This window comes from Cygnus olor, chromosome Z, assembly GCF_009769625.2.
Source record: "Cygnus olor isolate bCygOlo1 chromosome Z, bCygOlo1.pri.v2, whole genome shotgun sequence".
Lineage (NCBI taxonomy): Eukaryota > Metazoa > Chordata > Aves > Anseriformes > Anatidae > Cygnus > Cygnus olor.
The window spans coordinates 67,955,379-67,967,769 of record NC_049198.1 but is presented as its reverse complement, the minus strand read 5'-3'; the positions used below and the strand labels follow the sequence as shown (position 1 = coordinate 67,967,769).

The 12,391-nt window shown below is 39.4% G+C and overlaps 1 protein-coding gene across 2 annotated transcripts in view; it reads right to left on the bottom strand.

Moving 5' to 3' along the window:
* Positions 1 to 12,391, bottom strand: part of LINGO2 (leucine rich repeat and Ig domain containing 2) — a 333,518-nt gene that overhangs the window by 165,302 nt on the left and 155,825 nt on the right. The window contains exon 4 of one of the 2 annotated variants that reach the window (XM_040541525.1): positions 6,129 to 6,171. The exons of the other annotated variant lie outside the window; for it this stretch is intronic. The gene's annotated coding sequence lies outside the window, so the exon portion shown is untranslated. The remainder of the gene's footprint in view (positions 1 to 6,128; positions 6,172 to 12,391) is intronic. 2 annotated transcript variants of the gene reach the window in all.

The following is a 12,391-nucleotide window of genomic DNA, read 5'->3' as shown; positions in this document are numbered from 1 at the left end:
GTCTATGAGCACCCAGAGAAAGAGACAAGGAATATGGAGCAGACTGTGTACAAGGCAATCACTGCAGCAAATGCGTCAACAGAATTTAAGTATGAAAAGTCAAATATGTGGCAACAAACATGAGTTTATGTATTCCTCTATAAATAAATCAGATCCAAAGATGAAAAAATGACGTGAAAGAAAGGTATGTTTGATATCCTTCCCTGTCAATCCTGCCTCAAAGGGGAAGATACACCATGAGAATTGTGTGACAGCACAATATTACCAAAACAGCAAGAATAAAGAAGGAGAGGACTGTAGAGAAATCTCAGGTGTTGTGGAAGAATAATGAGCAAAAATGAGAAACAAAGTGACACGAATTCAACAAGATTTATATAAAATACTTCACATTAAGATTCAGCATAAAGTGGGGGCATGACAAGAAAATTATGTATAGTTCCTGGGATTTCTAAGATAGCTATTGGCCAATCCCAGTGAACGAAATTTGTGCTGGAACCCTAGATGCTGAAAGTAAGGTGATCTAACAACTACTCAAGGAGGTCTAGTTTTGCAGAAAAGGAAAGGCTCAACACTGGTCATAACTATTGCTGGCCTGGAATTTTTGTCTCAGCATCCATGCCAAAGCTTGGGACTAGGAAAGCTTATAAATGAAATTTAGATTACAGGGAATAGTACAATCAAATCAGTTAGATTATTTAGAAATCACTTTACCTGTCATCTTTGGAAGAGTTCTTGTAGCAGACTGATTTGTTTCCGCTAACTATCTTTTCCTCACTTTTTGGAAAAAGCTGATTAATTTTTGAGAACCCAGTCTCAAGGGTAGTCCATTGCTGTATGCAGAAATTAAACAATGATGGCAGATGGCCTCCATAGATGTACACCTGACTAAAAACAAATGTAAAAAGGAAGGGTACAAAAGATAGAAGCAGGGATACTGTCTAAGTGTGCAAGAACAGAGTTTGGGGGGATGTGAAGCCCAAAGGGATGTGAAAGGCAATGAGAAAGGCTTCTTAAAGTAGATCAGCAGCAAATGGAAGACTGGGGAAGTACCTGTCTCTAAAGGTGGCAGAGGCTCTCGTGACGAAGACATGGAAAAGGCTGACTCAGTGCCTTCTTCACCTCATTTGTTATAGGACAGATAAGGTATCAGGAATCCTGAGTCTCTGAGACCAAAGGGAATGTCTGCAGAAAGGTAGACTTACCACTGGTGGAGAAGGATCACGTTTGGGAACACTTAAACAAATTAGGCATATACAAGTAAGGATATAAAAGTATTAGTGTCCAATGCAAAGCAACAAAGACAGTGAATTGGCTAGAGGGGCAGACCTATGTAGAGCGACTGAGGTCACTTGTTTTGTTCAGTCCTGAGAAGAGGAGGCTGAGTGGGTAGTGGCCTACAACTTCTGCCTGAGGAGGAGTGGAGGAGGAGGCACTGATCTCTTCTCTCTGGTGATTAGTGATAAGACCTAAGGGAAGGGCATGAAGTTGCATTAGGGGAGGTTCAGTCTGGATATTAGAAAAAGGTTCTGCACCAAGAGGGTGGTCAGGCATTGGAACAGGCTCCCGAGGGCAGTGGTCATGGCACCAAGCCTGCCGGAGTTCAAGAAGCATTTGGGCAGTGCTCTCAGACATATGGTTTGATTTTTGGGTGGTCCTGTGTGGAGCCAAGAGTTAGACTTGATGATCCTTGCGGGTCTCTTCCAACTTGGGATATTCTATGATTCTATTCACGCAGTGGATGAGGATCCATGGGGGATCCATAGGATGCCCCCAGGAACATTGAGGAAGCTGGCCCATGCAATTGCTAGGCCACACTCAACAATCTTAGAGCAGTCATGGCTACTGGGAAAGGCTCTTGAGGACTGTGAGAAGGTAAAGGTCACCCCTGTAATCAAGATGGGTAAGAAGGACTACCTGGAGAACTACAGGCAAATGCAATGAATAGCTCTTTAAATACTTTCCAAATCCAAGGAGAAGAAGGTGACTGGAAATGATAATCATAGATTTATGAAAGGGAACTGGCTTAACAATCTGAAAGCATTCTACAATGAAATGATGAGCTCGGTGGATAAAAGAAAAGTGCTGGAGGTTGTTTACCTCAACCTCAGTAAGGTTTTCATGACTATCTCTCATAACATCCTCACTTCCAAACTGATGAAGAACACATTAGATAAGTGCACACTGATAGACTGAAAATCGTCTAAACTGCTAGCCTCAAAGGATTGTGCTCAGTGGCCCAAAGTCCAGGAAGAGGCAAGTTACTAGTAGTTTAGCCACAGGTGGATACAATATTAGGGTCAATATTGTTTAACCCATTCATGAATCATCTGGGCAATGGCCCAGAGTGCACCCTAAGTGATTTGAAGATGATCCAAAACAAGAAGGAGCGGTTAATATATCAGCCGTTCAGAGGAGCCTCAGCAGGCTGGAGAAATAGGTCTGTAGCAATCTCACAAAGTTCGACAAGAGGAAATACAAGGGCCTGCACCTGGGTAGGAAAGAACTCCCAGCACCAGTACATGGTGGGAGCTGATGGGCTGGAAGCTGATCTGCAGAGAAGGATCTGGGGGATCTGGGGGACAAGCTGGCCTTAAGCCAACAATGTGCCCTTGGAGTAAAGAAAACCAAGGCCTCCTTGGCTGCATTAAGGTGGGTGTTGCCAGCAGGTGGAAGGTAACCTCTGCTCAGCCCTGGTGAGACACATTTGGAATCCTGGGAACAGCTCTAGCCTACCCAGTACGAGAGAGAATGGACATACCAGTGTGAGTCCAGCACAGGGCTAGAAAGGTGATAAAGGGAGCTGTACGTCTGACCTATGAGGAGAAGCTGAGAGAGCTGGGATTGTTCAGCCTGAAGAGAAGGCCCAGGAAGATCTTATAGATGTATTTAAACATCTGATGGGAGGAAATGAAGAAAATGGAGGTGAACTCTTCTCAGCTGTGTCCAGTGATGAGGAAAGAGGCAACAGCCACAAAATGAAATAGGGGAAATTCTGTTTCACATTTTTTACTATGAGGGTAGTTGAACACTGGAGTAGATTTCCTATAGAGTCTCCATACTTGGTGATATTCAAAAACTGTCTCTGCACATCCCTGAGCAACCAGCTCTCACTGATCCTGGTTTGAGCAAAGGCATTGAACTAGACTATCCCCAGAGGTGCGTGCCATCCTCAAACATTTTGTGATTCTGTGAAAACCTATAAAATGGTAAAACAAATGGAAAAAAAATCAATAGCTTTTGCTTATTTCACATTACCTTGAGACAAATCAGTGTAATCTGTTTTGTAATTGCATATTGTTTTACAGCAGTAGAAGAAAGCTTATTTTGTCTCTGTACTCTGCCAAGACAGTGTTTTTAGTACAATAATATTAGCTGTGACTTTTGAAGTCACAGACATTCAGCAAAACTGGCATTTAAAAGAAGAATCTGCACAAGAAGAACATGCCACTATATCTAAACCCTCCTGAACCCTATTTAAGTAGACAGGTTTAATATTTAACATCAATTTCATTCTCTACTTGTTCATTTCTACCATCACTGCAGTTCAGTTTTAAAGTTAACTGAGGTAATAACACTGTAGAGACAGTAAAGCTGAAGTCTGGAAGATACTTTTAAAAGCACAGTCCTGCAGAACAAATACCTAAAAGTGTGCTAGGTAATGGAAGCTAGCAAAGTCCAACAAGTAAGGCATGCACAACAAGCCTACACCTTCTGTTGCCTTTCCACCATCATGAAAGTAAAATTCATAAATGAATTAGTTACTTTTTGCACTCACTTTGAACAGATATTTGTGGCTGAGGTAGACACGGTACAGAACCCAATTTCCACATATCGAGAGGCTTTATGACGTTACTGGTGACAGCAGTTTGCCCTGTCTGTGCTCCTCTGTACCTTAGACAGTGTGATGGCCTGAAATCCTGCTCAGGTTTGAGAATCACACTGCTAATTTCAGTTTTAGCCTGTCTCGTTTTGCAACGTGTAACTACACCAACGTCCCAGCAAACAAAATGAGGTATGTGGGGAACTGTTCTTTGGCTGGTTCTAGATAATCTATGGGGAGGTACTTGTTGCTCCTTCTGTTATTTAAAATAATCTTTTCTAGTACTAATAGAGAAGGAAGACAGCGTAAGAGTTTGTTACTGTATTACGTCATATAAATCTATGAGACATTAGCTGACCCAAGGGCTTACTATTTAAATCAAGAGGACAGGGAAACGATGGGGAAGGAGACAGTGGAGAGAGGAGAACACAGATGCAGTGAATATATCTGTTCTGATGACTCATTTAAATGTTGGTGCTGGATTTTCAGTACTTTCAGAGGGCTTGTGACATAGGTGATTATGGAATTAACATCAAAACAAAGAAGAAATTGAAAAGGTGCTAGAACAGTGAGTGAGAAATTGCAAAATAGAAAGCAGTGTGATGCTGATATTTGAATCTCTCCTCTTAGGTTTGATTGACTTTCTGAAGCCACAGTGTAGGGCCAAACAAAGTTCAGCATTATGCTGATACATATTTAGTGGTGGTTATAGAATGTGTGTCCTCATAGATCAATTTCTAATATCAGATGCAAAGGCTACAGGCTGAAGTATCAAGTGCTTCAGCAGCATCATTCGCATTTGCAGTTCTGGTTGTTGGTTCAGAAGACTGATAGCAGCTAATTGTTTTGTGGCAGAATAGCCCCTGAAAACAACCCATGGCTGTTCCTTCCCCATGACCTGTTCCTTCCCCATGACCTGTTTGACTTTTGTCCTCTCTGACCAATCAGCAAACCATGTTAAAAAAATCCAAAACTACTAGTATAATCAACTGCTAAGAACTGGTCTGAAATCATTGAAATCACAAACCAAATGTTATCAGATGTTAATCTGCAGATGTTAACCATGCCAACTTGTTGGAATGAATTAGCCAGCAATAGAGGGGACAAGAACTTTTCATTTTTGATTGGCACTCCTGTATGGAAAGTGGTACTACCGACTGACTTCCTGACTGACTGACATCCCTGACTATTCTTATTGCTTGTTGATTCACTGCCTGTTGATGGAATGCAATTGGCCAGTTTTGCAATGGCCCGTGTGGTTTGCATCACAGGAGCTGTCCATTGCTCTGAACATGAGCAGCAGCTGAAGCGGGTCATGAACAAAGTTTATTATTGCAACAGCTCTGACACAACCTGGTTCCATCAAGCTACTGCAAGAACAATAGTTCTCAACAAAGACATTTATTAATTCTGATAATGTTGATGGGTCTATCAGAAGCCACATGGAAACATATGTACAAAAAAGTGGGGATATCTTTGCCAGTGAATCTAGTGTGGGCTGCAGGAAACAGGGACTCCTCAAATGTTGTTTCAGGCCTTGAAGGGTGCAAGACTGTGAACAAACATACCTGTCTGATAACAGGAAAATAAAATAAACCCTGAAGAGTTCAATGAATAGTTCTCTAACTGTATTCATAAGGCTTTCTAACCTCTCTAGTCTCCCATTCACAGAGCACAAGAAAACACAAATATGCATGGAGAGCACCAGAAATCCTGAAATCAGTTTCTCAAAACAGAATATTTTTGGTTTCAAAAATCACTGCATTTTTATATGCTAACTATTTCCTGCATCTGTAGAATATCATCTCTTCATTTTTTTCCTCTCTGGTCTTGGATGTATAGAACCTCCTTTTATATAGAAAGGAAAACTGAAGTTCTAAAATAATGATCCAGTTCCAGGAACTGGAGCTTTGATACACATTCTGTCAGAACTTAAGGTTCAATAAAGAAAGGTTTAGCAAAATTATGAAGGGATTGCATTTTTTTCTTCTTCCCTTTTCAGGCCTCATAAGCTAAGAGGGGAAGTTACAAAACAGAACAAAACATATCACCCCACGAATCAGTTAAACCTCTTCCACTCAGGTAAGAGTGGTGAGATATATGGCCTGCAGTCAACTTGCCATGATCAACCAAAAGGACATAATGTATGTACCAGCTCTTCCATACAGAGAAAAAAACAACAACTATAATTTGTAAACATACAATTAAAACCAACTCATTTTTAACCTTCTTGCAATATAACTACAAACAATAACACACAACATATTCAGATCAAGGAATTTTATTACTGAAAGTATAAATGACTTACCTTAAGACTTAATGGGTTAAAGTCCAAGAGATGATCACTGCACCTTTGAAAATAAAATTCACCTATTAAAACTTCTACAATTAAGTTAGCTAAGAATAAAAAGTCCTGTTATCTGAAATCTTTTAGTTAGATACATAGGCTGCAGGTTGCAAGGTTCTTCGGTACCAAGCAGCATGCTCCTTTCTGACTTAGAGTTACCTTGAAGAGATGAGTGTAATTTATTTAGTCCCTCAGTTCCTCTTTTGAAGTATCCAAGAAGGAGGTCCACAGTAAGCTACACTCCTGCCCACCTCAGCCTTCCAACCTGGGTTTCATCTCATTTTGTATTACAAAGCCTAGCAAGAAATCTTTCTAAAGCGACTATTTTATGAAGCAGGAATCAAGAATATTTTGTACTCCCTCTGCAGCACTGGTTACTGCGGCAGCAGTAACAGTTAACAAACACTGTTCAAAAATAAATACCAATCTCGCAGATGACAGAAAATAACATACCTAGCACCAACCTCTTACTCAGCTTTTTTGGAATCAAGGGGAACATAACGACTGGATTTCTCCTGGTTTGCCAATGCTCATGTCAGCACATTGGACAAAGCACTGGGAGCAGCTTATTTTGCAAAGGAACACCTTGATGAGTCTTCTCACATTCTAACTTCTGTCATTTGCACATATGTGAATGGCACCATGATTCTCTCATACTCTATCATGTAAGAATCTCTGAAGAAGATCGTTTGCTCCTTTATATCTAGAGTGATTTTAGAAAAGTGATAGCTGTTTATAACATCTAAGGATCCTGCCCCTTGAGTTCAAGACACCTAACCCCTCTTGCTAAACAGACAATTCTGCTGTATTTTTTGAGAGACCACAAAGAAGCTTTACTTCCCTGCTAGCCTGCCCTTGCCATCCCTGGATCACATGCACATATGCATTTTATACACACGTCCCTCACCCACTTCCCCCCTCCCCCCCCCCATATATATGAGCATTGGCATATATATATATTTTTCAAGTAATTACTGAAAATATTTGTTTACTCTCCACACCCTTGAAAATTTCTTAATTCATGAAGCTTTGTACTTGCTATGTCCAAGTTTTGTGGAAGTATGGAATTACCTATCATCCCTGAAATATGAGAGAACTGTAGTCCAATTACTATACTGCTATTCTACTACCGAGCTTGCCTTATTATAATACAAATAGTTCAACCATTCAACTCATCTTAATTTCACAGGTTTAACTGCTTTATAGCAAAATGCACAGCTTATGGGGATCATCCAAGATATTGCATTTAGGTTCACCTCATTAAAAGACCTTTGTAGGAACTGTCACAGTGATATAAGAATCAAAGTAATCTCATCTTAACAGTTGTTGCTTTATTGGTCACCACAAAGAAAAGTGTATTTCCCCATCTTCATCAAGCTGACTTCCAATTCCCTTGCGGAGGGCTAAAAGGCAATCCAAAATGCATGCACAGTGAATCTGGTCAGATATAGGATGTTTGCAAATTTGTACAATGAGTAATTCAAGATCAATCTTCCCTGAAATTCTAGCTCCTACCTTCCACCATTCCCAAGCCTCCTGAAATTTTCAGTTTATTAAATTAGGAACTTACAGAGCTGATCTCGAATAGAATGAATTTCCTAGGTAGCTAACACAAAAATAAATCATATTATTTGTGTCTCAGAAAAAGGCTTACTAGAGATGAATTCTGATTTTCAGTATAGCAAAATGGCATTCTTCTCCTTAAGTATATACTTTTGTGTACACATCTGCATACTGATATTTATTTAAATTTAAAGACACTGCAACTTCTGACAATTTCAACTGCATCGACCTGCAGCTAAAGAGAAAATTTGGACAACTACTTTTGCAGAAAAAAAAAAAAAAAACCTTTCCAAATTTCATAAAGGTGATATTTAGCAAAACAAGCAAACAAACAAAACCAAAACAATGACAAAAAAATGCTGATTTGAATTAATCAGACTAAAATTTTATCGGAATCAAATGCAATAATGTGAGGGAAGTGTATCTTCCTTCTGAGTGGAACAAAGAGAGTAAGAGGAGTGATTTTGGAAAACATACTGGGAGTGGTAGCTCAATGGTTAAAAAAAAAAAAAAGTACCCTCCTTAAAGCAAGGACAACAATGAAAGATAGAAAGCACTCATAGAATACAAGTTTTTAGCTGTAATTAATATACTATAGAATATATGTCTTCAACTACCATCTCATAAACTGAGTAGATTAGTATGTTATGTCATGTTTCTTCCAGTACTGTGCACATTACAGACTTATTTTGTCTGTATTCCCTATATCAACTATATCAACTCTTTTTGAAGCAGAATAATGTCAATGATGGAGTCGAGACAGCTTATTCTTTGTGGCAGAATGATGAGAACAAAATCAGTTTTGCTGAATCATAAAGCATCCAAATATGACTATTTAGTTGTTTAAAGGTTTTACAGACCTCAACTGTCTTAACAAGAGACATCAGAGGAAGACCTGGCTCAGGCTCATGGTTTTTGAAAGTTTCTACCCAAATGATTCAATGGCTTCAAAGAACTGAGATATGGAGAAAAATAAATCCTCTGCCTACCCCTCTTCCCCCCCCCCCCAAAAAAAAAAAAAAACAACACCAAAAAACCACCACACACTGAAAACAAACAAAAAAAACAAATCCAAACAAAAGAAAAACAATAAAACCCAAGTTATAGTTATACCCATCTAGTGTTCCCATCCTTTACAGAAGACTCTTCATATTTTGTGAAAGTACTTTCTTGTTTGTTTGGTTTTTGTTTTTTCCCCCACAAAATTCCATTTTCCTGACCCTCTGGAAACCTAGAAAATGTAGTTAATTCCAAGAGTATTTGCTATTGTAATATTTATACATCCAGTAGAAACTTGCAAGTGAGCAGTAAAAAACACAGACTCTGTCTGCAGCATTGACTGGATGGTGAATGTGACATTTCATAGAATCATAGGATGCTTTTGGTTGGAAAGGACCTTTAATGATCACATAATCATAGAATCATAGAATGGCTTGGGTTGGAAGGCACCTTAAAGATCTTCTAGTTCCAAGCCCCCTGCTGTGGGCAGGGGCACTTCCCACTAGATCAGGTTGCCCGAGGCTTCTCTCATCCAACCTGGTCTTGAACACCTCCAGGGATGGGGCATCCACAACATCTCTGGGCTACCTTTTCCAGTGCCTCACCACCCTCAGAGTGAAGAATACCTCCTAACCTCTAATCTAAATCTCCCCTCTTTTAGTTTAAAACCATTCCCCCTTTGTTCTTTCATTATCTGCCTGAGTAAATAGTTGTTCTCCATCTTTATTATAAGCCCTCTTTAAGTACTGAAAGGCCACAATAGTCCCCAGAGCCTTCTCTTATTCAGGCTTAGTATCCCCAGTTCTCTCAGTCTTTCTTCTCAGAAGAGGCATTACAGCCCTCTAATCGTCTTTGTGGCCCTCCTCTAGTCCACCTGCTGCCGTAGACAGTGACATCTTTCACTAGGTCAGGTTGTTCAAAGCCCCGTCCACACTGGAAATGGGCTGATACTACTCCAAGTTACAACATAAAACCATTTTTTCTTTGATGATACAGCTCTTAGTATTTTGGAGCAAACTACCAAGCAGGTCTCCACTGGGATTTTCTGGGAATATTTCTTAAATGCTTTGAATTGAAATGCCTGGTACGAAAACAAAGTACTATGTACAAAGTCCTATTTTGTATACTAGAAAGATAATATGAATTTCATTTAACATAATCTATAAATCTTGTTTTCTACTTTGAAAACAATGGAGAATCACCCAGTCAGAAAGAGTCAGCTGAGTGGTTTATAAAAATAAATTTCCTTAACTGTAAACAATTAGCAATGTAATAATGAAGGCACAGTTCTCACAATAACTAAGGGATAATTACTGAGCTTGTTTTGTGACTGATGAAGAAAGATTCTGAAAGGAAATTTAATCACTGATTTCTTATCCTATACTTAGATGCCAAACGAGATCACATAATTACAGCTGAATGAATTTCTGTCCTCAGATTATATATAATCATGTCTAGCATGCTGATTGCAAAAGCAAGAAAAAAACAGAATCTTCAGTGTTTATTTCATGGACTAACAATGGAGATTTTTGGCATGCAAGGGAAGGTACGTTTGTACAGCTCTAGGAAGAAGAAAATTATTTAGCCCCAAACAATTATTCAGCATCCACAGGAAAATTTTGCAGGAAGCTGAAGCATGCATTGCCAAAATCCTGTTTGTCAGGAATCAACTTCATCACAGCTACAGAAGGTATGCATTCATAGCAGGATGTGCTAAAGGAAAGAACATAACCAGCAGATCCTCATCCTGCTCACAGCTCATCCCTTTCCTTATTGTCCTGCTTTAAATAGCATTAGATCCTTATTTTTCTCTACCCATCACCTTCATTCTTGGTGGCTTAGTCTCATACTTCACTGACTACTACTTTTCACATTTTAAAGATCTTTAAAGTGATACTATCATTATCTGCAGACATCCATTTACTGACATGAGGTTGAGAACAATGCCAGTAACATGTCACTACTGAATAGAACAAGAAAAATTCTGCATTCATTTACTACCTTAAAATATTACATCCTTCTCCAAGAAAATTGACCAGACTAAGTCTCTGGTATGTTACAGATGGATTTGCACTGAGTTAATTAACAGCATTAATATAGAAAAGCCAAGACTTGCATTAATGCAGGCAACTTTGTGTTTAAATCAAGATAATGAACCTTATATAACATGGAAAAAGCACCAATAATATTAGCAAACAGTGAAACAAAATGGAGCCCATAAGAACCAGAGTACCCGTTATGAAATTCAGTCCTTTATCAAAACATGGTATGTCATTGTGAACAATTATGGGAAAGGAATATATTAGAAGACAGACTAAAATTTCACTTAATTTCACTGAGAAGGAAACTTTGTCCCCATCAGAGTCACAGAAGAATGAAATATCGTATACCTTGAAGTCTCTTGTGCTGCCCAGATTCTACACAGTGCTAGTGTGAATGTTTTAGCAGTCAGCCACCTCCCTTGCACAGATACCAGGGCATTGCAGGAACCTGATAGCAATGGGTTCAAGAAGCATCAGGGCCACAGGACAGGATGAAGGTACTTCTTATAGACTAGGAGCTTCCCCCTGTAGTTCTTCATAAAAAGTACACAGGAGCTTGCAACAAAGTCTGAGACTGAAGGGGTATGTGTATGAAGGAGCTGCACTGGGTAGAAAATGCTTTTCTACCATTCTGCTCTCAGTACACAGTCAAGATCTCATTGCTAGAATAAAACCTGCACTATGCTGTGCAGTAGCAACTCTGTTTCTGATGGCATCTGCTTTCTTCTATTTTGGCTTTTAAGTAAGATAAAATCCAAGTCAATTTCTGGAGTTTTTTCCTCATGCAGTATTGCAGGCAATACAAGACGATCATGAATGACATCTGCTATCAAGCCTTTCTCATACCACTCCTCGGCTAAAAAACACGCTGAAAATAAGTGTGTGGCCAAAAATGCAATTAACGAAAGGTTATTTGAAGTTGCAAGTTATAACAATTCCCTACTGGACTTTAATTTACACCTTCTGCTAACACCTCTCAGCAGGACAATTTAAATTGTTCAAAAGGAAGCTCGTGTACCTTTCTCACCTCCTTTAGTATCACCCCAGAATTCTCGCCATTTACATTACTTGCACTGGCTAGCCAACAACCAACTCCCGTGTGACTGGAGGTGAAATAAAATCTGCTATAAATGTTGCAAACAAAAAGACAGCTATAGTTATTTTACTGTTCTCAGAAGGAGACACTCCTCTAACTTACTAATTTTCATCATTTGAGGGTTAAGTTTGTTGTCAGCAAACCTTCCAAGAGCAGTTGTTTCTGGGACAACTTTGCCACTTCTTCTGTGCAAGTACTGTCAGAAACACATCCTGCTTAGTTACACTGTGAAGCAGAGCCTGACAGGCACCAATACATATTTTGAGATTGTAACAACCACTAAATTTGCCCGTGATAAGACTGTACAGTAAGTCTGTACCTCCTCACACAACTGAAAAACAAAACCAAAAATGAACAGACAGAAAAACCCTGATCGATAAGGTGCACCTGCCTTGAGAGTTACTAAAACAGGAGAAAGACAATGCCCTCCAGCAGTCGGTTATGAAAACAACTGTTTCGGTAGTGTTTATCAGTGTGCGGCAGGACTAATGTTCCAATCCTCCTTCCCAAAGTACACAAAAAGC